Source organism: Gymnogyps californianus, unplaced genomic scaffold, assembly GCF_018139145.2.
Source record: "Gymnogyps californianus isolate 813 unplaced genomic scaffold, ASM1813914v2 HiC_scaffold_85, whole genome shotgun sequence".
NCBI lineage: Eukaryota > Metazoa > Chordata > Aves > Accipitriformes > Cathartidae > Gymnogyps > Gymnogyps californianus.
In genome coordinates, this window is record NW_026114478.1 from 206,249 (window position 1) to 231,820 (window position 25,572).

General features: G+C 50.4%; 2 long non-coding RNA genes across 2 annotated transcripts in view; one reads left to right on the plus strand and one right to left on the minus strand.

Annotated features, from left to right (window-relative positions):
* Positions 1-25,572, minus strand: part of LOC127029255 (uncharacterized) — a 182,128-nt gene that overhangs the window by 150,380 nt on the left and 6,176 nt on the right. The window lies entirely within an intron of this gene.
* On the plus strand, positions 21,221-21,499 carry LOC127029256 (uncharacterized). Its single transcript, XR_007768157.1, has 3 exons — positions 21,221-21,267; positions 21,352-21,392; positions 21,478-21,499. It is a non-coding gene; the product is annotated as an uncharacterized LOC127029256 (long non-coding RNA).

The following is a 25,572-nucleotide window of genomic DNA, read 5'->3' on the forward strand; positions in this document are numbered from 1 at the left end:
CCTCCGAGACTGTCCTCGTGCCCCAGGCAACCCTTGGAGCTCTGCAGCCCTCTTTGTATCTCTCTTATTCAGACAGAACCCTTCCTCAGGCTTGCTCTGTGCCCCAGAGCTCTCTTGCCTTGTTCACTGCCATCTAGGATGTCTCCATTCAGTCGCTCATCCCCTGAGGACATCTGTACATTGCGGGGACACCTTCTTGAGTTTTGCATTGTGTCCCACAGCCGCCTTCTCTCTCTCTTTCACTCTCAGCACCCTCTGCTGCCATCATCGTGCCTCCCGAGGCCATCCTTGTGCCCCACAGCCCCTCTTTTGGCTCTGTAGCGCACTTTGCGCCCTTCTCCCTCCTGAGAACCTTTCCTGAGCCACCTTTCATCTCCGGATGCTCTTGTTGTCCTCTATGCTAGCTAGGATACCTCTGTTCAGTCCCTGGTCCCCTGAGGACATCGTAGTCTGTTCAAATCCCCTCGACTTCTTCATCATGTCCTCGAGCCTTCTTCTGTCTGTCCCTCTCAGAACCCCTCTGCTACTGTCACGATGTCTCCTGAGGTCTTCGATGTTCCCTGCAGCACACTTTGGCTCCGTAGCCCCCTTTGGATCGTTTTGTTGCAATCGTGCCTCTCCCAAGATCTCCGTTCCCAAGTAAGACCATTCTTATTCTTCTCTATGCTAGCTAGGATGCCTCCCGAGACTTCCTTGCGCTCCACAGCATTTTGGTAGCGCTTTGCCTCCCTTTCAATCTCTCTTATCCCTCCGAGCCTTTTGTGACCCCTCTGCTCTCAGTCACCGTGCCTCCTCAGATGCCTTCTTTGTGTACCACAGCCCCATTTGAGCTCCATAGCGGACTTTATCCTCTCCGTTCCCTCAGAAACCCGTCCTCAGATTTGTTTGTGCCTCGGAGCGCTCTGAGTCCCCTCTGCCATCTAGGGTGCCTCCATTTGGTCCCCCTCCGACGACATCTGTACTCTGTTCAAGACCCCTCTGGACTTCCTCTTGTGTCCCTGAGCCGCCTTTGGTGTCTTTGGCCCAACCGGGACCCCTCTAATGGTGTCATGATGCCTGTCATGCCTTCGAGGTTGCCCTTAGCACACTTTTAGCCTTGTAGCAGACCTCGCGCCCTCTTGTTCCTCAGAGGACTTCCCGAGTCCATATCTGTGACCCAGCCCAGTCCTTCTGTCCTCTCTTCCCTCTAGCTGTGCCTCTATTTCCCTGGCCCTCCGATGACATGTTTACTTGGTTCAGATCCCTTCTGGATTTAATCGCTGTGTCTCCAATCCTTTTTCTGTCTCTACCTCCCTCGGGACTCTTCTTTTCCCAGTCACGATGCCTCCCGAGACCTTCCTCGTGCTGCATCTTGTAGCACTTCAGGTGGGGCCATCTTTGAGCCACAGGAACTCAGTTGTTCCTCTACGCTGTCTAGGATTCCTGTGTTCAGTCCCTGGCCACCCGAGACCGTGCATACTCTGCTTGGATGATCAACCGAGTTCCTCCCTGTTGTCCCTAAGCCTTCTTTTGTCTGTCGGCCCCCCTCGACAACCTTCTCCTCGCGGTCAGGCCGCCTCCTGAGGCCTTCCTCGTTCTCCACAGCACCTTGGAGCATTTATCTCCCTTTCTGTCTCTCTTGTTCCGGCAGAGCCTCCCTTCTTTCTTTGCTGCAGCGCTCTTTTATCTTTTTCTCTGCCATCGAGGGTGTCTCCATTCAGTTCCTCTCCCATTCGGCCGTCCGTAGTTTGCCTAGATGCCCTCCTGAGACTCCAAGGCCCTCACGTGGTCTCCAAGCCTTCTTTTCTTACCCTGCCCCCTCCCAATTCCTCTCCTCTCTATAACAATGTCTTCCGAGTCCTTTCTCGTACTCCACAGCACTCTCGTAGTGCTTTAGCTCCCTTTTGATTTTATTGTTTTGTGCTCTTCAGAGCGCTCTTATCTTACTCTTTGCCATTTAGGATGCCTTCATTCAGCCCCCGGCCCCCTGATGACATCTGTACTTTGTGGAAATCCCCTTGGAGTTCCTCATTGTTACCTCTGAGGCTTCTTTGGTCTCTCAGGGCCCCTGGCGACTCCTCCGCTCCCTTTGCCGAGCTCTTGTGAGACATCGCCTACGCCCTAGAGCCCCATTTTAGCTCGGGAGGATGCTCTGCACCCCCCTCTTCCCCTCGGAACCCTATCCGTTACGCCGGTTGGTCTTTCCGTCCTCTCGTCTGTTTGGTGCGCCTCCATTGGTCCCCAGTCCCCTGAGGACGCCTGTACTTTGTTCGATTCCCTTTTGAGCTCGTTGCATCCCCGAGACTTCTTTGGTCTCCCTGGCCCCTTCGGGATCTCTCTGATCCCCGTGACGATGCCTCTTGTTCCGTCGAACCTTTTCCGAAGCCATCTTTGTGCTCCAGAGCCATCTTTTTGTTTTCTGTCTTATAGTATGTTTCTATCTGGTACCCCAAAGGTGTCGAGCGTCACCTCAGATCTCCTCCTGAGTTCTTCAGATGAAGGCAATAGCCTTCACCTATTGCCATTGATGCATCTCCCGTGGTGTTTTTTGTTCTGTTTTGCACCTTATTTTTGTTCTAGCTCTTTAGGTGTTAATTGGGCTTTCATACAGTGTCTGATACGTTTCTTGTATTTCCATGGTTTTTTAGCGTTTTCTGCTCTTTGGGACTCATCTAGTTCTGTTAAGGGAGTCGCTCAGAGAGACCGCCAAGGTGACCCTGAATCATCGGCAATTTACCATAAATAATTTGCTTTGCAACCGGAGATATTTTTGGGAAGGGATTCTTACGGGATCTAATTCTGCTTTGTCATTCGGTCCTATCCAGAAGGCAGTTCTGGTAGAAGTTAGGTAGTATATGGTCTTGCTAGAAATGAAGCGTAACCCCATGGCATTTTGGGATTTTTGTAGGAAAGTAAAGCACGTCGTTTTTGATAACAATATTGTTATTGCGTTTAACAAATTACTTTCTTACATAACTTAGCAGGACATCTATCTTTGTCTATCTACGCCCCGGAAAAATTAAGTTCAATTCCCTACCCGGTCACGTTGCTGATGCAGCGTAGATGTAGTTGTAGAAAAAGAGCAGGTATCGTCATTTCCGTAAGGGTCGCTTTCTCTGTTCAGCGCTTTGCACGCTGTAAACTTCAAGGCAGATGAGAAAACTCCCTGCTGCTCCTCTGGCTGCCTTTGTCTTCTGGTGGTTGGCCCCTCCCCTTTCCCAGGGGATTGTGGGAAGGGGGTGTGGGCGGGGCCCGGGGTATATGAGCCACAGCCGCTCATCAGGGAGCTCATTCTGCTCCAGGGTTTCTTTGGTGTTGGTGCTCTGCTGTTTCTTCAGTTGATGGTAGTTTTTTGAGTTGTCTAAGCTGTCTGGGCAGATGTGTGTTGGCATTTAGAGAAGTGGAGGTGTCTGTTTGAGGTAAGAGCATTGGGACCAGTCAAAGTTCAGCAGCATATAGTAGAAAGTATGCTTGTATGCAGGTGTGGTTTGTGTTTTTTTTTTTCCCCTGGTCAGTAGTTTTGTATTGAGTGTTCAGGGGTGGCAAGATAGTTTAATAGTATGCATTTTTTTTTTTTTATTGTTCTAGGTGCCTTGTGTTTTTCTGGAATTCCTGACTCTATTGAAGATGGAACCTTGTTTTTTCCCTGGTTTTGCTGTATACTGTGTGAGCTGCTGATATTCTCTCTCTTAACAGGACTGATGGTGAGATCATCTAGCAGGGCTTAGGGTGAGCATCTTGCATGTGCCTGTGTATGGAGTTTTGGCATTTTTCAAGGAAAGCAGCAGGGACCTAAGGCATAGTGTCTTTCAGGGTATGGGATGGCTCATCGCCTTTCCCCATTGCCCACAGAGAACCGTGTTGTCCCTAGAACCTTTGCAGCTTGCGGCAGGCCCCTCATAGATTATAAGCATCAGGAGTTCACTTGTGTTGTGGGCTTGTAGCGAGCCCAGCATCTGTGGGAAGGAGGTGGCTGCAGAATGCAGGGTGTGCTCAGAAGAACAGCTCCTGAGGAGTGGCCAATGCGGGGGGTTCAGGGGTGCAAATACAGGGCAGGAGCTGTCAGGAAGCAGTGGGTTCCTTCCCGGACAGTTCAGGAGGTGAGAAGGGGTTTGTAAAGTTTTGAGACTGGGGATGGTTGGGAAAGGGAGGAGGGTTCATTGGCCTTTCTCAGATTGGTTTTGCAGTTGGATTTGGACGTCGATGAGGTCTGTTCTGTTTTAGTCTTCCCACAGCTGACGGGAGGTACAACAGAGTCACAAGAGACGCGGCGTAAACAGTCTGGGCCTCCGCATCTCAGTATGCGGGGCTCAATGTCAGGTGAGTCTCATCTCGTAAGGCATTAGGTATGTAAAAATATACCCCCCAGAACTCTGAGGTCTCCGCTTCTCCGTGCCTTTTACTTACTTTGTTCCCCGACTTAATTTTTGCATCCGTCCCAATGTCACAGGCATTGTTACTTAGAAGCATTGACTAGGCACTTATTTCCAGCGTGGGTTTGTGTCGCCATCTTCCCTGGAATTTTTGGAGACGAGGGTGTGTATTATTTGTGCTTGTAACAATCTGCAGCCAGGGGTCGTCTTTTATCACAGTCCCGGGCACGCAAGCTTTTTCTGTTATTCCAGTTTTGCCTTTTTCCTTAAGTGTCCAATGAGGTTTTGCTCTAGTATCAGTCATGGCAGTTATGTTCTCTTGTGCTTAGCACCGGTTTCTGTAGTCGTAAGGTGTCCATTTTAGATTTTTGAGTCACCATGTCACGCCATCGTGGCCTTTCCATCGGCCGACCGCCGCCGTTATTCCCTAAGGGGCTTTGTAGGTGAGGAGGTAGTTTGTGTCGCTTGTTTTCTGTGTGCTATACCCTATGTTACTCGGTCTTGCTGTTCCCATTGGGTTCTTCTGTGTTAGGCGAGCACATTGGTAGCCACACCGAGGGTCTCGTGTGCCTCAGCCCATCAGCATAATGCTAACCGAGCGCTTCCTTTCTTGTGTTAGAGGCTCAACGCACAGATCTGTCTTGTGTGTGTTGTATCTGAGAAATTTACGGACGGTCTTCTCTCGCAGCAGTGATCCAGGATGTGTCGGCATATCTGCTGTCGAGCGGTCTGTTTTTGGGGAACCCTTTTCTGGGACTACTTCTCATTCAAAGAACTTGCATTTTATTAACTCTCATCAGAGTGGATCTTCAGCGATGATGTACTTGGCAGTAGAAGTCACCAGCAGCAAGATTTTTCACTCTTTAAAAAAAAAAAAAAGAAAAATTTACTTCCTTCCAGAGACCCAAGCACAACATGTCTTCCAAAAGTCGATGGCATTGCTGGTCTTTGGGTTCTCAGTTGTAACAGTTGAGATATCATAAAAACATGTTCCTTTCCATGCTTCAGTACAGCCAAGAGCATTAAAATCTGCCAGTCCTTTTTGGTAGCCTTATGTATTGCAGCACTGGGGATTTGATTTTTTTTTTTCTTTTTCAGAAGATTCCTTATATAGTTTTACTTCTATCTCGCTGGTTTTTCTATCGTAAATGAAATGTTAAAAAAACTTAAATTGTATAACCTGCAAATTGACTTGCATTGTTTAAACTGTAACTGCCAAATAGCTATAGCATATAACTTATTAGGTGTGCTTAAGCAGTTAGGTATTTTGTCTAAATCTTGAAAAAGACAGGCAACTGAATGTTATGGGGGTTTTTCCTGATATTTTGATGGAGTGCTCTGAAGTCCTTTATTTCTGTCTCGCTTTCAATGGTGCATTTCCCTGGCAGTTCAGTAGCATCTCTCTTGGGCACTGCAGCTGGCCAGATGTCCATCCTAATCATGTAACACAAAAAAAACCCCTAGTCAAATTTAGCTGTGTATTTTGGAGACAGGTAATTTAATGGTATCAATTCACAGCTATGCAAGTTAAACTATGCAAAAGGAAAATCAAATACTTTTATAGTATAGGTTTTTATTGGATGTATATAAACGTGCACACCTGTTTAGTATAAAGTGAATTACTGAGATTATTTTTATTTTTTATTTTACTCTTTAAAGTTTTATGCTTCACTTTCAGCTTTATTGACCAGGCAAGATGTGCAGCAGCAGCGCAAGGGCTGTAGGTGTTGTGGTGAATCCGTGAGCGTAGATTCTGACGATGGTGCAACCTGGTCCTGAAGCCTCACAGGGTTATCTCTCTGCAGCAGTGCTGTAAGGAAGGGATGAGACATTTTCTAGCACCAGTGAGAGCGTTTACTTTTATGCGAAGAATGTGTTCAAAATCGTGTCAATTGGTCTTACTCCTTTGAAGTGTTCACTCTGGCCTTTAAAGGATCTGTTGTATTTGGAGCTGACCTGTTTACCTAGAATCCTTCTCTAGCTCAACTGCTCTCCTATCCTTATTCTGACTGAATTCCTCTACTTCTGTGTTATTTTAATAGGCTGCAATATAGTTTGGGATTTTTGTTTTTCAGATGCAGTGGTGTAAGCATCTCGCGATGCTCAATAGATTCCCCCCGCAGCCCAGCTTTGCCTGCCGGTGGCTAAGAAGACTCACCGTAAGGGGCCGGCCCTCTGTCTGGAGGCTCCTGGCTCTGTCTGCAGCGGGTGCCCCGCAGGTGCGCAGCAAGGGCTGTGTTGGGGGGAGAGTCCGGGGCCGAGAGGGACAGGGGACGTCTGTTGCCCTGGGGAGCCCCTCCCAGCGTGGGAACGGAGGGGAAACATCCCAGAGCAGAGCCTGAGCAAGGGATGTGGCGCCATCCCCTGTCACGCTCCCCTTTGCCCCCCCCCCGCCTCCCCCCGCCCGTGGGCCGGTTGCCAGCCTGCAGGACAGGGGCTGGGGGCTGCAACTGTTTGGGGGAGCACTCCCCTTTAGCTTCCTAGCAGAGCCACCCTTTTGGGGGGGGGTTATACATATGTCAATGATAGTCTTAAAGTAACGAGCTGCTGGTTGGGGCTGTTTCCCTCATTTTGTGCCTTTTTTGGGGGGTGAATAAAAAGGGGAGGATTGGGGAGGTGATGATGTCGTTTGGGGCAGCAGTGTCAGCGGGGGGGCAATGATGTGGCAGAGGAGCAGGTGAGTGGTGGATGGGGGTGGGTCACAGCCCAAATGCCTGAGAATTGGTGGATGGGGGTTTAAAAAACAATAGAACTGTAAATATGGGTGTGAGGTGTTTGAAATAGAGAAAAAGATCTCGGGTTTATAGATATTGAAAAATAATATTGTTTTATATATAAAAAGGATTTCAAAATAGAAACCTCTATCTACTGTATCATGTAAAGGATTATAGAATATTAAAACATTCTAACTAGAGATATATATGTAGGGGTTTAAAATACAAAAATAACTCGTGTATATATAAATTAAAAAATAAAGGACTTTAAAATGCAAAAAAGATATATTTTATATACAAAGGAATTTAAAATAGAAAGAAGTCTGACTAGGTAGAGCTATCCACACTACACTATGTAAATACTTAGTAAGTCTAAGCGGAGATGTCTGAAAAGATGCTAAAGTCTCAAAATACCTAATAGGTCTAAAGATAAATAGTCTAAATAGATGGTCTGTATGCTTAAGGAAATAGGTAAGTGTAAACAGAGATAATATGTAAGTCTAAATAGATATTCTATATACTAAGTGGAAACAGAGATATGTGTAAGTAGAGATAATATGTCTATGTCTAATAGATATTCTATATAATACGTGGAAATAGATATATGTGCAAATATGTATGTGTCTCAATAGATATTCTAGACCATGTGTTGCAGGTCATCCCAGGTGAGTTATCTGCTATGGATTTATCCCAGGTGGACCCCCTGGTGCAGGTCATCCCAAAGCATGTCCCCCTGCCATGTCTGCGGGTGGCTCCCGCCCCCCTCTGGCCCCTGTGTCCATGGGTGGCCCCCCCCAGCCCCGTGTCCGTGGGTGGCTCATGCCCATTGCCATGTGTGGCTCATGACCCATGTGAATTTTTCCCCATGTGAGTTCCCCACCGCCCCTGAGCTACTCTGCCACCGGACCCGTGGGTGCTGCCTGCACCCGCCATCTCTGGATGTTTCTCCGTTTCTGCCCCGCTCCCTGTCCATTTTCTCTTAGCTTTTCTGTCCTCCATCGTCCCCCTTTTTGTTTGTATCTCTGCATAACACTGCCTGTCTCATTGTTTCTTGCTATATCCCCCTGCCTAGTTCGCTGTCCATTATTCCCCTCTGTCCTGATCCCTGGCCTCTTTTCTCATCCTGCAGTCCATCACAGCCATGTAGTGCCACAACCGAGCAAGGCTGCGTGTCTAGGAAGTTTCATCTCGTAAGAGCTGTGAGACACCCACGTATTCTCTCAGGTGGAGGACAGCCAAGTGACCAGAGTTACAGAAGAGGAGGAGAGCAGGAGAAAGAAGTGTCTGAACTGACAAATTCTTCTGGCAGCGCCGAGAGCAAGAGCTGCGGTGAGTCCTGGGCCTTGGGGCCCTGTCACCCCTCCTCTGTGTTCCCGGTCCCTCCCTGTCCCTCCCCTGGCCCCCTCTTTCCCACGCTGCTGTGATTTTCTTTGCTTCCCTGTACCTCTCATCTTTTCCTCTATTCTTCTGTCTGCTCCCTCTTCCTCTCTCCTTTCTCTCTCTAGTACTACCGCTCCCTTTTCTTTTTCTCCCTGCGTTTTTGTCCTGTTCTCTCTCCTCCTTTTTGTCATCCTTTTCTCTGTCTGCAGCCATCGCTGTTTTTCCTTTTTCCATCTCTTTGTCCTGAGCTGCACCTGTCTTTTTTTTTTTTTTTTTCTCTGGCGGTGTTCCCTGGCATTCTTTTCCTCTCTGTGCTTGTACCCATCCCTAATTTTCCTTTTCCATTTCTCTGTCCTGCTTTCAGTCCCTGTTTTTTCTCTGGCTCCATCTCCCTGTCATTCTCCCTGTTGCTCTTGCTTGCTCCCCATCCCTCTCTTTTTCTCTGTATCCCATTTTCTTCCTCCCTGTCCCTCACTTGCTTTCTGTATCCCTCTCTCCTTCCTCCTGTCCTTCTTCCCCTGGCTTCTGGCCTGCTGCTTGTCACTGGTTTTTCTTTCTCCTGCTCTCTGTCCGCGTTCTGTCCTCTCTCGTTCTCTCTCTGTCCTTCCTCTAGCCTGTATTTTGCACTCTCTATCCCTCTGCCCCCTAACGCTTCTTTCTCCATCTCTCAGTCCTGCTCCCTGGCCTTTTTTTCCTCCTACTGTCCATCTGTCCTGCTTCCTCTCCCTGGTTATTCTGCCTTTATCCCTCTGTCCTGCTGCCTGTCTCATTGTTTCTAGTTATATCCCCTGTCCAGCTAGCTGTCCCTCTTTTTGTCTCTCTTCCCTACTCTGGCCTACTTTTTCTTGCTCCATCTCTGTCCAGCAGCCCATCATTGTTTTGTTTCTTTCTCCATCTCTTTGTCTTAATCTGCATCTGGTTCTCCTGCCCCACCCCCAGTCCCTCTGTCCTGTTCCTTGTCCTGCTTTTTGTCTCTCCAAGTCCCGTGCTCTAGCCCATCTTTCTCTCTCTCTCCCTCCTTCTTTTTCTCTGTGTCCCTTTGTCCTGTTGCTCATCGGTATTTTTTCCTTCTGTTCCTCTGTCCTGCTGCCTGTCCCTTACTTCTCTGTCGATCCCTTTGTCCTGTTGCCTATGTTATTTTTGCTGTCTGCATCCCAGACAGCTCTGTCGCCCTTCTGCATCCCAGTCCCTCCCTTCTATTTCTCTCACTGCTGTCATTTTTTCACTTCCTTGTACCTCTCCCTCTCTCATTCTCCCGAGTCCCCCTCTTTCTCTGTCGTTCTACCTCTCCACGTTCTTTTTCTCTCTACATGCTTCTATTGTGTTCCCTGTCCCTCTCTTTTTCATCCTCTGTCTCTGTCCTGCAGCCCATCACTATTTCTGTCTTTCTCCATCTATCTGTCTGTCTTCCTATCCCAATTCTTTTTAATTCCTCCCCATCTACCCTTTAGCCCTTCACAATTCCAGCTTCCCCAGTTCTCTCTGTCTGGCTCCATGTCCCTGTTTCTAAATTCCTCTCTCTCTGCCCTGTATTCTAGATATGCTTTTTCTTACTTAGACTCTCTCGTTTCCAGGTCCCTGTCCCAGTGTTTTAATGTCTTCCCTCTCTGTCCCATAGCCCATTTTTGTCTTTATTGTTCTCTCTCTATCTGGCTCCCTGTCCCTATTCTTTAATTCCTCTGTCTCTCCCCTTTAGCTCATCGATTTAAAAACAAACAAAAAACCTCAGTCTCTCTCTGTCCACCTCACTGTCCCCTTTTTAATTCCTCCTCTCTGCCCTGTGGACGCGAGTTTTTCCAGCGAGTTTTCCCACGCGAGTTTTTTCCCACGCGAGTTTTTTCCCACGCGAGTTTTTTTTCCACGCGAGGTTTTCCCCACGCGAGTTTTCGCTCCCACGCGAGTTTTTCCCCACGCGAGGTTTTTCCCCACGCGAGTTTTTCCCCACGCGAGTTTTTCCCCACGCGAGTTTTTTCCCCACGCGAGTTTTTCCCACGCGAGTTTTTCCCACGCGAGTTTTTCCCCACGCGAGTTTTTCCCCACGCGAGTTTTTCCCCACGCGAGTTTCCCACGCGAGTTTTTCCCACGCGAGTTTTTCCCCACGCGAGTTTTTCCCCACGCGAGTTTTTCCCCACGCGAGTTTTCCCCACGACGAGTTTTTACCGAGTTTTTCCCCACGCGAGTTTTTCCCCACGCGAGTTTTTCCACCACGCGAGTTTTTCCCACGCGAGTTTTTCCCCACGCGAGTTTTTCCCCACGCGAGTTTTTCCCCAGCGGGCGAGTTTTTCCCCACGCGATTTTTTTTCCCCACGCGATTCCCCGCGTCGACCCGCCCCCGGGTGGGGTTCGCGGGACCGCCCCCCCCCCGGCCCCGCCCCCGGGTGGGGTTCGCGGGACCGCCCCCCCCCCCCCCGGCCCCGCCCCCGGGTGGGGTTCGCGGGACCGCCCCCCCCCCCCCGGCCCGCCCCGGGTGGGGTTCGCGGGACCGCCCCCCCCCCCCCCGCCCCGCCCCCCCCGGTGGGGTCGCGGACCGCCCCCCCCCCCCCCGGCCCCGCCCCCGGTGGGGTTCGCGGGACCGCCCCCCCTTTCTGCCTCCTCTGTCTCATAACCCATTTTTCTCTTTACCATTCTCTATCTCGCTCCCTGTCCTTTAAGTCCTCCCCCCTTTAGCTCATTGAGGGTTTTGGTATTTTCTCAGTCTCTCTCTGTCCACCCCACTGTCCTTTTTTTTTAATTCCTCCCTCTCTGCTCTGCGGACGATCGCTATTCTTTGTTTTTCTCCATCTCTCTCTGTCTGGTTCCCTCTCCTTTCCTCCTTCTCTGGCCTGTAGCCCATCGCTATGTTTTGCCTCCGCCTCTGCCTCTCTCTCTGTGGCTCCCTTTCCCTATCTTTCAATCCCCCCACCTGCCCTGCAGCTGATTGCTGTCCTATTGGATTTATGTGGCAAGGTTTTGTTAGCTGGGGGTGGAGGCAGGGGCTGCAGGGGTGGCTTCTGTGAGAAGACACCAGGAGTTGCCCCTGTGCTGGGCATAGCCAGTTCCAGCCCGCTCCAAGACAGATCTGCTGCTGCTCAAAGCTGAGCCCGTCAGCAACACTGGTAGCACCTCTGTGATGACATATTTAAGAAGGGCTAAAAAAATGCTGCGCTGAAGCTGTGACAGAGAAAATGCGAGTGTGAAACAGCCCTGCAGACACCAAGGTCAGGGAAGGAGGAGGGGGATGAGGTGCTCCAGGCACCAGAGCAGAGATTCCCTGCAGCCTGTGGTGAAGACCATGGTGAGGCAGGCTGTCTCCTTGCAGCCGTGGAGGTCCATGGTGGAGCAGACATCACCCGCAGCCCGTGGAGGACCCCACGCCAGAACAGGTGGATGTGCCTGCCAGGAACCTGTGACCCTGTGGAGAGCGCACACTGGAACAGGCTCCTGTCAGCAGCTGTGGAGAGGAGCCCATGCTGGAGGAGGTTTGCTGGCAGGACCTGTGGCCCCGTGGGAAGGACCCACGCTAGAGCAGAAGAAGAACATGAGGAGGAAGGAGCAGCAGGGACAACATGTGATGAACTGACCGCAACCCCTGCTCCCTGTCCCCCTGCACTGCTTTGGGGGAGGAGGTAGAGAAGTGAGGAGTGAAGATGAGCCCAGGAAAAAGAGAGGGGTGGGGGGAAGGTGTTTTTTAGATTTGTTCTTTTTCTCATGATCTTACTCTGATTTTGACTGACAATAAATTATATTGATTTCCCCAAGTCCAGTCTGTTTTGCCTGTGACAGTAATTGGGGAGCGATCTCTTTGTCCTTATCTTGACCACAAGCTTTTTCATTGTATTTTCTTTCCCTGTCTTGTTGAAGAGGGGGAGTGATAGAGCAGCTTGGTGGGCACCCGGCAGCCAGCCAAGGTCAACCACTACAGTCTCCTTCTATCGAGCTCCCTGTCCTTGTTTTTCAATTCTTGCCTATGTTTCTTTAACACCATCAATTCTGAAGCTTTCTTTTTACTTCTCCATCCCTGTTTTTTAAATTCTTGCATATGTTTCTTGAACCTAGTCACTTTTAAAATTTTCTTGCTACTTTTCCCTCTCTCTGTCTCCCTGACCGAATTTTAATTTCTTGCACCCCATCGCTTTTCAAATTTCCTTCCTACATCTCCCTCTATGCAGCTCCGTGTACGTATTTTTTAATTCTTGATATGGTTCTTGTATCCTGTTGCTTTTTGAAACTTTCTTTCCAACTCTATCCAGCTCCCGTTTCTATTTTTTATTTCTTGCCTATGTTTCTTTTCCCCTATCACTTCAGAAGTGTTCCCCATCCCTTGTCTTGTCTCTGTCTTCTTGTCCTGCTGGTCCCTTCCACCTCTCTCCCCTGCCCCCTGCCTCTCTTATTTATCCCTCCATCTCTCTGTCCCTGTTTTTTTGCTCCATCTCTCTGCTCTCCTCTCTCTATGCTGTTGTCCTGCTCCTTGTCCCTCTCTTGTTCGCAGCACCCTGTTTTCTGGCTCTCTGCCCCACTCTCCATGTCCCTCTGTCCCAGGAATGGCCAGTCCCTGCAGTGAGGAAGGATCCCTCCGAGCTGTCCCTAACAGAGCAGACCACCAGCATGTGGTGCTGGGAGCTCAGTGCCCCCGTCAGCTACATGCGTGAGCCACCACGTATTGAGGAAGCCTTCCGGATGAGGAGCATCGAGGTGTGCACTGCGCGCTGCTGAGCGGGTGAGGGTTGGCAGGTGGCACTGCGGTGGAGGAAGGGGCAGAGGCAGAGAGAGACATGTTAGGGTGGTGATGATACCACCTGTTTTAATCGTATGTAATAGACCTTAGTAGTTGTCATTCTCTTGTAACTGCTAGATGGTATGTGAAACATTTCTTTACGTAAATAAGCCTTAGTAGTCATTATCCTGTAGTTGTCTTTATCTTGTAACTGCTAGAAGTTACATGAAGCGTTTGCAGGTACGGATAGAGCGTTTTTTAACAAGAACTTATCTTAAAGTAACAACCACAAGGACATGCTCAGTCAATGAGGGATAGAATGCTTACTTGACGAAAATAACAACTTAATGTGAACTTTGTCTCGGAATGAGTAGGGGCACCTCCCCAAACGACCACAGATGGCCACTCGGGAACCCTGCGCATGCGTAGTATAGCTCCGCAACTTAGCAATATGTAAATGCAGAGTAAATAGGAGGATTAGTGTGACATGTATGTAACGAAAAGAGGATGTATGAAATGTGATGTTGTCCTGGTTTCGGCTGGGACAGAGTTAACTCTCTTCTTAGTAGCTGGTACAGTGTGTGTTTTTGGATTTAGTGTGAGAATACTGTTGATAACACGCTGATGTTTTAGTTGTTGCTAAGTAGCGCTTATCTTAAGCAAGGACTTTTCAGTTTCCATGCTCTGCCAGCAAGCAGGTGTGCAAGAGCTGGGGAGGGAGCATAGCCGGGGCAGCTGACCCGAACTAGCAAAGGGGTATTCCATACCATAGAACGTCGTGCCCAGTATATAAAAGGCGGGGGAGTTGGCGGGAGGGGCGGATCGCTGCTGGGGCATCGGTCAGCAGGTGGTGAGCATTGCATTGTGCCATCACTGGTTTTTTTGGTTGGTTGTTTTTTTTCTTCTCTCCCTTTTTTTGGTTATATTCCTTTTCATTACATTATTATTATGTTAGTATTATATTTTACTTTAGTTATTAAACTGTTCTTATCTCAACCACGAGTTTTTACCTTTTTTCCCCGATTCTCCTCCCCCATCCCACTGGGAGTGGGGGAGCGAGGGAGCGGCTGCGTGGTGCTTAGTTACTGGCTGTGGGTTAAACCATGACATGTGTCTCCATTTTAGTTTGCTGTCCCTATTTTTTAATTTTTTCCTTTACTTCCTTAATCCTGTTGCTCTTAAAATGTTATTTCTGTCACTTTTATCCACTTACTGTTTCTATTTTTTATTCTTTCCTGTCTGTCATGAACCACATTGCTTTTTAAATTTTTCTTTCTATGTCTACTTTTATCTAGTTAACTGTCTCTATTTTCCATTTTGTTACTCTCATCATTCTTTTCATTTTGAAATTTTGTTTCTAGGTGTACTCTTATCTAGTTTTTCTGTCCCTATTTATTAATTTTTTCCTGTTTTCCTGTATCCTGTCGCTTTTAAAATTTTGTTCTATGTCCACTTTTATCAAGATGTCTCTCCGTGTTTTTTAATTTTCCTGTCTGTCCTGTACCCTGTCGCTTTTACATTTTCTTTCCTCATTCTATTTTTACCCAGTCTGCTGTCTTTATTTTTTTAATCCATTCCAGTCTGTCCTGTACCCCGTCGCTTTTTCTTTTCTCTCAGTTCATCCCGAGGTTTAGAGGGTTCTCCTCGGCACGCTTTAATCTCTGGAGCATAATTTTGTACCTCTCTCGGTCTGTCAGAACCTCTTCTCACAGCAGTCTTTTTTCCTCTCCTTCCATCTCTCGCTTGCCTCCAATCGGTCAGCGACTCCCTCATGACATCTGTGCTCTGTTCAATCCTCTCCGGAGTACCTTTGTGTCCTCGAGCCACCATCTGTCTCTTCCGGCCACCTCAGCACCCCTCTATTTCCGTCACGATGCTTCCTGTGAGCGTCCTTGCGTTCCACGACCATCCTTTAGTTCTGCAGTAGGCTTTGTATCTTTCTTATTCAGACACAACTCTTTCTGGGGCTTTCATTGTGCCCAGAGCACTCTTGCCTTCCCCTCGCCATGTCAGATGCTCTCCATTCGGTCCCTGGTCCCCTGAGGACATCTGTACTCTGTTCAGATCCCCTTCCGAGCACCTCACTGTGTCAGCAATACTTTGTGTGGTCTCTGTCCCCCCTGGGGCCCTCTCGTTCCCATCACGATTACCTCCCGAGACTGTCCTCGTGCCCCATGGCACCCTTGGAGCTCTGCTGCCCTCTTTGTATCTCTCTTATTCAACCAGAACCCTTCCTCAGGCTTGCTCTGTGCCCAGAGCTCTCTTGCCTTGTTCACTGCCATCTAGGATGCCTCGATTCAGTCGCTCTCCCTGAGGACATCTGTACATTGCGGGGACACCTTCTTCAGTTTTGCATTGTGTCCCACAGCCGCCTTCTCTCTCTCTTTCACTCTCCAGCACCCTCTGCTGCCATCATCGTGCCTCCCGAGGCCATCCTCGTGCCCCACAGCCCTCTCTTGGCTCTGTAGCGCACTTTGCGCCCTTCTCCCTCCCCGAGAACCTTTCCTGATGCCACCTTTCATCTCCGGGACGCTCTTGTTGTCCTCTATGCTAGCGAGGCTACCTCTGTGCAGTCCCTGGTCCCCTGAGGACATCGGTAGTCTGTTCAAATCCCCTCTGGACTTCTTCATCATGTCCTCGAGCCTTCTTCTGTCTGTCCCTCTCAGAACCCCTCTGCTACTGTCACGATGCCTCCCGAGGTCTTAGATGTTCCCTGCAGCACACTTTTAGCTCCGTGAGCCCCCTTTGGACTCGTTTTGTTGCAATCGCACCTCTCCCAAGATCTCCGTTCCCAAATAGCGCATTCTTTTTCTTCTCTATGCCAGCTAGGATGCCTCCCAAGACCTTCCTTGCGCTCCACAGCACTTTGGTAGCACTCTGCCTCCCTTTCGATCTCTCTTATCCCTCCGAGCCTTTCATGCCCCCTCTGCTCCCAGTCACCCTGCCTCACAGACGCCTTCTTTGTGTACCACAGCCCTGTCTGAGCTCTGTAGCGGACTTTGATCCTCTCGTGGTCCCTCAGAAACCTGTCCTCGGGTTGGTTTGTGCCTCAGAGCGCTCTTAGCATCCCCTCTGCCATCTAGGGTGCCTCCATTTGGTCCCCGGCCTCCTGACGACACCTGTACTCTGTTCAAATCCCTCCGGACTTCTTCCTTGTGTCCCTGAGCCGCCTTTGGTGTCTTTGGCCCAATCGGGACCCCTCTAATGGTGTCACGATGCCTATCGATGCCTTCGAGGTTGCCCTTAGCACACTTTTAGCTTTGCAGCAGACCTCACATCCCTCTCGTTCCCTCAGAGGACTTCCTGGGTCCATATCTGTGACCCAGCCCAGTCATTCTGTTCTTTCTTCCCTCTAGCCGTGCCTCTATCTGTTCCCCTGGCCCTCCGATGACACGGTTACTCGGTTCAGATCCCCTCTGGATTTAATCGTTGGGTCTCCAATCCTTTTTTTCTGTCTCTCTGGCTCCCTCGGGACATTTTCTTCTCCAGTCACGATGCCTCCCGAGACCTTCCTCGTGCTGCACATCCACCTTGTAGCACTTCAGGTGGGGCCATCTTTGAGCCACAGAACACTCATTTGTTCCTCTACGCTGTCTAGGATTCCTGTGTTCAGTCCCCGGCCACCCGAGACCCTCTGTACTCTGCTCGGATGATCACCCAGAGTTCCTCCTTGTCGTCCCTAAGCCTTCTTTTGTCCGTCAGCCCCCCTCAACACCCCTCTCCTCACAGTCACGGTGCCTCCCGAGACCTTCCTCGATCTCCACAGCACCTTGGAGCACTTTATCTCCCTTCTATCTCTCCTGTTCCATGAAAGCGTCCCTTCTTCTTTGTTACGCAGCGCTCCTTTGTCTTTCTCTTTGCCATCGAGGGTGTCTCCGTTCGGTTCCTCTCCCACTCAGTCATCTGTAGTTGCCTAGACACCCTCCTGAGACTCCAAGGCCCTCGCTGTGTCTCCAAGCCTTCTTTTCTTACCCTGCCCCCTCCTAATCCTCTACTCTCTATAACAATGTCATCTGAGTCCTTTCTTGTACTCCACAGCACTCTAGCAGTGCTTTAGCTCCTTTTCGATTTTATTTTTTTGTGCTCTTATCTTCTCTTTGCCATTTAGGATGCCTTTGTTCAGCCCCGGGCCCCCTGACAACATCTGTACTTTGTTGAAATCCCCTTCAGAGTTCCTCATTGTTACCTCTGAGGCTTCTTTGGTCTCTCAGGCCCCCTCGGGACTCCTCCGCTCCCTTTGCCGAGCTCTCGCGAAGAGATCCCCGATGCCCTAGAGCCCCGTTTAGCTCGGAAGGCACTTTGCACCCCTCTCTTCCCTCAGAACCCTTCCTGAGTCTGCATCTGTTACCCCAGTCGGTCTTTCTGTCCTCTCATCTCTTTGGTGCGCCTTCCATTGGTCCCCGGTCCCCTGAGGACACCTGTACTTTGTTCAATTCCCTTTGGGGGCTCATTGCATCCCTGAGACTTCTTTGGTCTCTCTGGCCCCTTCGGGATCTCTCTAATCCCTGTGACGATGCCTCTTGTTCTGTCAGAACCTTTTCCAAAGCCATCTTTGTGCTCCGGAGCAGTCTTTTTGTTTTCTGCCTTACAGTCTGTTTCTATTTGGTAAGCTGGTACCCCAAAGATGTCTATCGTCAGCTCAGATCTCCTCTTGAGGTTTTTCAGAGAAGGCAATGGCCTTCATCTATTTTATCAACACATCTCCCGTGGTGGTTTTGTTCTGTTTTGCAATTTGTTTTTTGTTCTAGCTACTTAGGTGTTAAAATTAGGCTGCTTCATACAGTGTCTGATACTTTTCTTGTATTTCCATGTTTTTTTGGTGTTTTCTGTTCTTTAGGACTTATCTAGTTCGTTAAGGCAAGTCGGTCAGAGAGAACCGCCGAGGTGACTCTGAACCGTCGGCGATTTACGGTAAAAAATTTACTTTGCAACCGGAGATATTGTTGAGAAGGGATTCTTACGTGATCTAATTCTGCTTTGTCATTCGGTCCTATCCAGAAGGCAGTTCTGTGTAGAAGTTAGGTAGTATGTGGGGTCTTGCTAGAAACAAAGTGTAATCCCATAGCATTTTGGGTTTTTTTTATAGGAAACTAAAGCACATCCATTTTTGATGAACAATATTGTTATTACAGGTTAACCAAAACTACTTTCCTTACATAGCTTAGCAGGACATCTATCTACGCTCCAGAAAAATTAAGTCTAATTCCCTACCCAGTCACATTGCTGATGCAGTGTAGATGCAGGTTGTAGCAAAAAGAGCAAGACATCATCATTTCCAGTAAGGGTCGCTTTCTCTGCTCAGCACATTGCACACCATAAACTGAAGGCAGATGAGAAACCTCCCTGCTGCTCCTCTGGCCGCCTCCATGTTGTCTGGTGTTGCGCCCTTCCCCTTTCCCAGGGGATTTGTGGGAAAGGTGCTGGGGGGGCCAGGGTATATGAGCCACAGCCTCTGCTCCAGGAGCTCATTTCTGTTCTGGGGCTTCTAGTGGTGCTGGTGCTCTGCTGTTTCTTCAGTTGGTGGCAGTTTTGAGTTGTCTAAGCTGTTTGGGTAGGATGTGTGTTTGGCATTTAGAGAAGTAGAGGTGTCTGGTCTTTTGCTGTATAACTGTGTTAGTTGCTGATATCATCTCTCTTAACAGGGCTGATGGTGAGATTATCTAGCAGTGGTTAGGGTGAGCATCTTGTCCGCATCTTGTATGCATCTGTATATGAAACTTTGGCATTTTTCAAGAAAGCGACAGGGACGTAAGGCCATAGTGTCTTTCAGGGTACGGGATGGCTCATCACCTTTCCCAATCGCCCACAGAGAAGCGTGTTGTCCCTAGAACCTTTGCAGCTTGTGGCAGGCCCCTTGTAGATTCTAAGCATCAGGAGTTTACTTATGTTGTGGGCCTGTAGCAGAGCCCAGAGTCTGTGGGAAGGTGTAAGATAGGAGGTGGCTGCAGAATGCAGGGTGTGGCTCACAAGAACAGCTCCTGAGGAGCAGCCAATGCGGGGGGTTCAGGGGTGCAAATACAGGGCAGGAGCTGTCAGGAAGCAGTGGGGTTCCTTCCCGACAGTTCAGGAGGAGAAGGGGTTTGTAAGGTTTTGAGACTGGGGGATGGCTGGGAAAGGAAGGAGGGTTCGTCAGCCTTTCTCAGATTGGTTTTGCAGTTGGATTTGGACGTCGATGAGGTCTGTTCTGTTTTAGTTTCCCCAGCTGACGGGAGGTACGACAAGGTCACAGGAGATGCGGTGTAAACCATCCAGGCCTCTGCATCTCAATATGCAGGGCTGAATGTCAGATGAGTCTCGTCTTGTAAAGCATTAGGTACATAAAAATATACCCCCCAGAACTCTGAGGTCTCTGCTTCTCTGTGCCTTTTACTTACTTCATTCCCTGACTTAATTTGTGCGTCCATCCGGATGTCACAGTCCTTGTTACTTAGAGTCCCTGACTAGGCACTTCTTTCCAGTGCAGGTTTGTGTCATTGTCTTCCCTGGAATGTTTTGGAGAAGAGGATGTGTATTATTTGTGCTCGTAACAGTCTGCAGCCAGGGGTCATCTTTTATCGCAGTCTCGGGCACGCAAGCTTTTTCTGTTATTCCAGTTTTGCCTTTTTCCTGAAGTGTCCACTGAGGTTTGCTCTAGCGTCAGTCATGGCAGTTATGTTCTCTTGTTCTTGTTACCTATTGTTTTTAGCACCAGTTTCTGTAGTCGTAAGGTGTCCATTTTAGATCTTTGAGTCACCATGTCACGCCGTGGGTTTTTTCCATCGGCTGACCGCCACTGTAATTCCCTTAGGGGCTTTGTAGGTAGGAGGTAGTTTGTCGCTTGTTTTCTGTGTGCTATACCATATGTTATTCAGGTCTTGATGTTCCCATGGTTGTTTTTGTGTTAGGCGAGCACATCGGTAGCTATACCGAGGGTCTTGTGTGCCTCCATCAGCATAATGCGAACTACTTTTGTGTTTTTAATGGCAGGCTGTTGTTGGAATCTAGATGGTATTCCTAAATGGAAACAGACCTGGAATTGTTAAGCTGTTCAGCATCCGGGTGACGTTCGATATTGTTTTTGCAGATGCAGCGGGACGAGCTGTGTGCCAAAGGGCAACAGAGGAGACGAGCGGAGCGCTGTAAGAAGGTGAGTCGGTGAGTGGTGTTGGAGGGAAGATGCGACTAGTGGCTTATGACTAGCTTCTAGGTTTGGGTTACTTTTTTTATTTTGAAGGTGCAAAGCGGGATATTGGCACCAGAGCTGATTCGGGCAAGGTGAGCCATGTCTGGTGGGCTGAAGGAGCAGTTATTTTTCAGGTGTGTTGTGTTGGTGAAGTTAGAAGCATCCTTGTTGTTTGTGTTTTACAGGTGGTACCCGAGCCTCAACTTGGCAACCTGTAAACAGCAGAGGCAGGCGGGCGAGCGGCCAAGGTAAAGGAGCGGGAGATGGGAATCGGTGCGGACAGGCCGTGGTTTTGGGCAATATCTCAGTGTCGTGGTTTAACCCCAGTCAGCAGCCAAGGACCACACAGCCACTCCCTCACTCCCTGTCCCCCCCCCTTGCTCCTGGTGGGATGGGGAGGGAAGAAAGAAGGCAGAACTCGTGGTTGAGATAAGAACAGCTTAATAACTAAAGTAAAATATAATACTAACAATAATAATAATAATAATGAAAAGGAATAGAACAAAAAAGGAGGGGGGGGAAGGAAAAAAACCCCAGTGATGCACAATGCAATTGCTCACCACCCGCTGACCGATGCCAGAGCGATCCGCCCTCCCGGCCAGCTCCCCCTGTTTATGTACTGGGTGTGACGTTCCATGCTATGGAACACCCCTTTGGCTAGTTCAGGTCAGCTGCCCCGGCTTGCTCCCTCCCAGCTTCTTGCACACCTGCTTGCTGGCAGAGCATGGGAAACTGAAAAGTCCTTGGCTTAAGATAAGTGCTACTTAGCAACAACTAAAACATCAGGGTGTTATCAACAGTATTGTCACACTAAATCCAAAACACACACTGTACCAGCTACTAAGAGAGTTAACTCTGTCCCAGCCGAAACCAGGATACTCAGCATGTACTCTTTGCTTTGGTTTTTTCAGATGCTGCAAGAGGCTCAGAGGGGCGAAGCCGCGTGCTGAGGAGCGGTCCGAGAAGGTGAGGCGGTTGTTGGCCGGGTCGGTGTCTAATAGCAAAGTATTATATGGCAACTTGGTTAAGCATTTCTCTTTGGTCTCGCAGGCGCCATGCAGGCAGCCTTTGGAATTGGATGAGCCTTTGAGGTGAGCTGGGGTGGTAGAGAGGAGGAGCATGGGGCTGGTGATTTCTCACAAGCACAACGGTAGCTTTTGTCTTTTGGTATCTTAGGTGCCACGAGCGATGACGGCCGCAGCCCGACGCTGGAATTCCTGCAGAGCAGGTGAGCAGAAGCCACGTTGCTTTTGAGGAGGAGGGTGTTGTGGAAGAGGTCTGTGTCGACCGCACCATGCTTACTGCTGGCACTGGTATTTTTCCAGATGATGAAGAGGAACCTGGCAACTGCAGGAATATCCTGGTTCACTGATGTGTTTTTTGCTGAGGATGGATTCAGACCCCTGCCGTCTGACAGCTAAGTTGAGGGACTGGAGACCACTGCCCTACAGTGTGTAATTTTGACTTCAGTTGGAAAGAAATTGTCCAAAGCGGAAATCTTTCTCGTTCAAAGAAGTTGCATTTTATTGAACTTCCCATCAGAGTGGCTCTTCAGAGGTGATGTACTTGGCAGTAGAAGTCACCAGCAGCAAGACTTTTCACTCTCTAAAAAAAAAAAAAAAAAAAAAAAAAAAATATTTACTTCCTTCCAAAGACCCAAGCACAACAAGTCTTCCAAAAGTCGATGGCATTGCTGGTCTTTGGGTTCTCAGTTGTAACAGTTGAGATATCATAAAAACATGTTCCTCTGCGTGCTTCGGTACAGCCAAGAGCATTAGCAAATCTGCCAATCCTTTTTCATAGCCTTATGTATTGCAGCACTGGAGACTGGATTTTTTTTCTTTTTCAGAAGATCCCCTATATGGTTTTACTTCTATCTCACTGGTTTTTCTGTAAATGAAACTTTAAAAAAAGTTAAATTGTATAACTTGCAAATTGACTTGCATTGTTTAAACTGTAACTGCCAAACAGCTGTAGCATGTAATTTAGGTGTACTTAAGCGGTTAGGTATTTTGTCTAAATCTTGAAAAAGACGGCAACTGAATGTTATGGGTTTTTTTTCCCTGATCTTTTGACGGAGTGCTCTGAAGTCTTTATTTCTGTCTGGCTTTCAATGGTGCATTTCCCTGGCATTTCGGTAGCATCTCTCTTGGGCAGTGCAGCTGGCCAGATGTCCATCCTAACTATGTAACACAAAAAAAACCCCTAGTCAACTTATAGCTGTGTATGTTGGAGACAGGTAATTTAATGGTATCAATTCACAGCTATGCAAGTTAAACTAATGCAAAAGGAAAACAAATACTTTTAGTATAGGTATTGTTATTGGATGTATATAAACATATGCACACCTATTTAGTATAAGTGAATTACTGAGATTTATTCTTTATTTTTTATTTCACTCTTTAAAGTTTTATGCTTCACTTCCAATTTTGTTGAGGAGGCAAGCGAGACGTGTTATTTTAATATGCTGAAATATAGTTTGGGATTTTTGTTTTTCAGATGCGGTGGTGTAAGCATCTCTGATGCTCAGCAGATCCCCCCAGCCCAGCTTTGCCTGCCGTGGCTAAGAATACTCACCGTAAGGGGCCAGCCCTATGTCTGGAGGCTCTGGGCTCTCTCTGCAGCAGTTGCCCCGCAGGTGCGGCAGCAAGGGCCGTGTGGGGGGGAGAGTGCGGGGCCGAGAGGGACGGGGACGTTTGTTGCCCTGGGGAGCCCCTCCCAGCGTGGGAACGGAGGGGAAACATCCCAGAGCAGAGCCTGAGCAAGGGATGTGGCACCGTCCTCTGGCACACTGCCCCCGCCCCGCCTCCCCGGGGAGCAGTTGCCAGCCTACAAGAGAGGGGCTGGGAGCTGCAACTGTTCGGGGGACCACTCCCCAAAGCATGTCCCCCGGCCCCCGTGTCCGTGGGTGGCTCCCGCCCCCCCCCCCCCTCCCGGCCCCGTGTCCGTGGGTGGCTCCCGCCCCCCCCCCCCCCCCGGCCCCGTGTCCGTGGGTGGCTCCGCCCCCCCCCCCCCCCCCCCGTGTCCGTGGGTGGCTCCCCCCCCCCCCCCCCCCCCCGGCCCCCGTGTCCGTGGGTGGCTCCCGCCCCCCCCCCCCCCCCCCCCGTGTCCGTGGGTGGCTCCCGCCCCCCCCCCCCCGTGTCCGTGGGTGGCTCCCCCCCCCCCGGCCCCCGTGTCCGTGGGTGGCTCCCGCCCCCCCCCCCCCGGCCCCCGTGTCCGTGGGTGGCTCCGCCCCCCCCCCCCCGGCCCCCGTGTCCGTGGGTGGCTCCCGCCCCCCCCCCCCCCCCCGGCCCCGTGTCCGGGTGGCTCCCGCCCCCCCCCCCCCGGCCCCCGTGTCCGTGGGTGGCTCCCGCCCCCCCCCCCCCCCCCGGCCCCTGTCCGTGGCTCCCGCCCCCCCCCCCCCCGCCCGGCCCCCGTGTCCGTGGGTGGCTCCCGCCCGCCCCCGTGTCCGTGGGTGGCTCCGCCCCCCCCCCCCCTCCCCGGCCCCCGTGTCCGTGGGTGGCTCCCCCCCCCCGGCCCCCGTGTCCGTGGGCTCCCGCCCCCCCCCCCCCCGGCCCGTGTCCGTGGGTGGCTCCCGCCCCCCCCCCCCCCCCCCGTGTCCGTGGGTGGCTCCCGCCCCCCCCCCCCCGTGTCCGTGGGTGGCTCCCGCCCCCCCCCCCCCCGTGTCCGTGGGTGGCTCCCGCCCCCCCCCCCCGGCCCCCGTGTCCGTGGGGCTCCCGCCCCCCCCGCCCGTGTCCCTGCATGGCCGGCCCTGTGCCTGGAGGCTCTTGCTGTGTCTGCAGCAGTTGCCCCAGGTGCGCAGCAGGGGCTGTGTTGGGGGTGAGTCCGGGGCGAGAGGGAGCGGGGACGTTTGTTGCGATGGGGAGCCCCCAGCGGGGGAAGGGAGGGGAAACATCCCAGAGCAGAGCCTGAGCAAGGGATGTGGCATCCATCCTCTGCACGCTCCCCCCGGCCGTCTCCCCCCCGTGGGGCAGTTGCCAGCCTGCAGGACAGGGGCTGGGGAGCTGCACTGTTTGGGGGAGCACTCCCCTTTATTTTCCTAGCAGAGCCCCTTTTGGGGGGGGGGGCGGTACATATGTAAATAGCATTATTAAAGTAAGGAGTGCCGGTTGGGCTGTTTCCCTCATTTTGTGCCTTTTTGGGGGGTAAAAAGGGGAGGGGGGGGGGCTGGGGAGGTGAGGGTGTCATTTGGGGCACCAGTGTTACTGGGGGGCGTTGCCTTGGCAGAGGGCAGTGAGTGGTGGATGGGAGGGTCACAGCCCAAATATGCCTGAAAATTCACGGATGGGGGTTTTAAAAAATACTAAAAACTGTAAATATGGGTGTGAGGTGTTGAATAGAGACAAAGATCTCATTTTTATATGTATGTTGAAAAATAATATTCTTATATAGACAAGGATTTCAAATACAAACCTATACTATATTAAGGACTTTAGAATATTAAAAAAATTCTACATAGAGCTATAGAGTTTTAAAAACCAAAGTAACTCATGTATATATAAATAAAAAAAAGGACTTTAAATCAAAATTCTATATGAAGGAATTTAAAATAGAAAAAGTCTGAGTAGGTAGATCTAGCTACACTACACTATGTAACACTTAGTAAGTCTAAGTGGAGATGTCTAAAAAGATGCCTAGGTGTCAAGATACCTAATCGGTCAAAAGACATAGAGTCTAAACCCATATTCTGTATAGTAAGTGGAAATAGATATAGGTGTAAATAGAGATATATGTATATGTCTAAATACATATGCTATATAATATGTTGAAATACATATTTGCACAGGTATCTGTCTGACTAAAAGATACTCTACACTCTTCTAGATGATGTGTTGCAGGTTATCCTAGGTGAGTTACCTGCTATGGATTATCCCTGGTGTAGGTGATCCCCATGCCTGTCTCCCCATCCATGCATGTCTCCCATTCACCCCGGCCCCCGCGTCCGTGGGTGGCTCCCGGGCCCCCCCCGGCCCGTGTCCGGGTGGCTCCGGCCCCCGCCCCGCCGGTCCCCACCCCTTGTGTCCGAGGGTGGTTGCCGCCCCCCCACCCAGTCCCCGGCCTCTGTGTCTGTGGGTGGCTCCCGGTCCCCGGCCCCGTGTCTGTGGGTGACTCCCGCCCCCCCACCCCACCCCCGGCCCATGTCCGTGGGTGGCCCCACCCCACCCCCCCGCCCGCCGTGTCCGTGGGTGGCTCCCGCCCTGGGTCTGGAGGCTCCTGGCTCTCTCTGCAGTGGGGCCCCCCACCTGCGGCAGCGAGGGCTGTCTGGGGGGG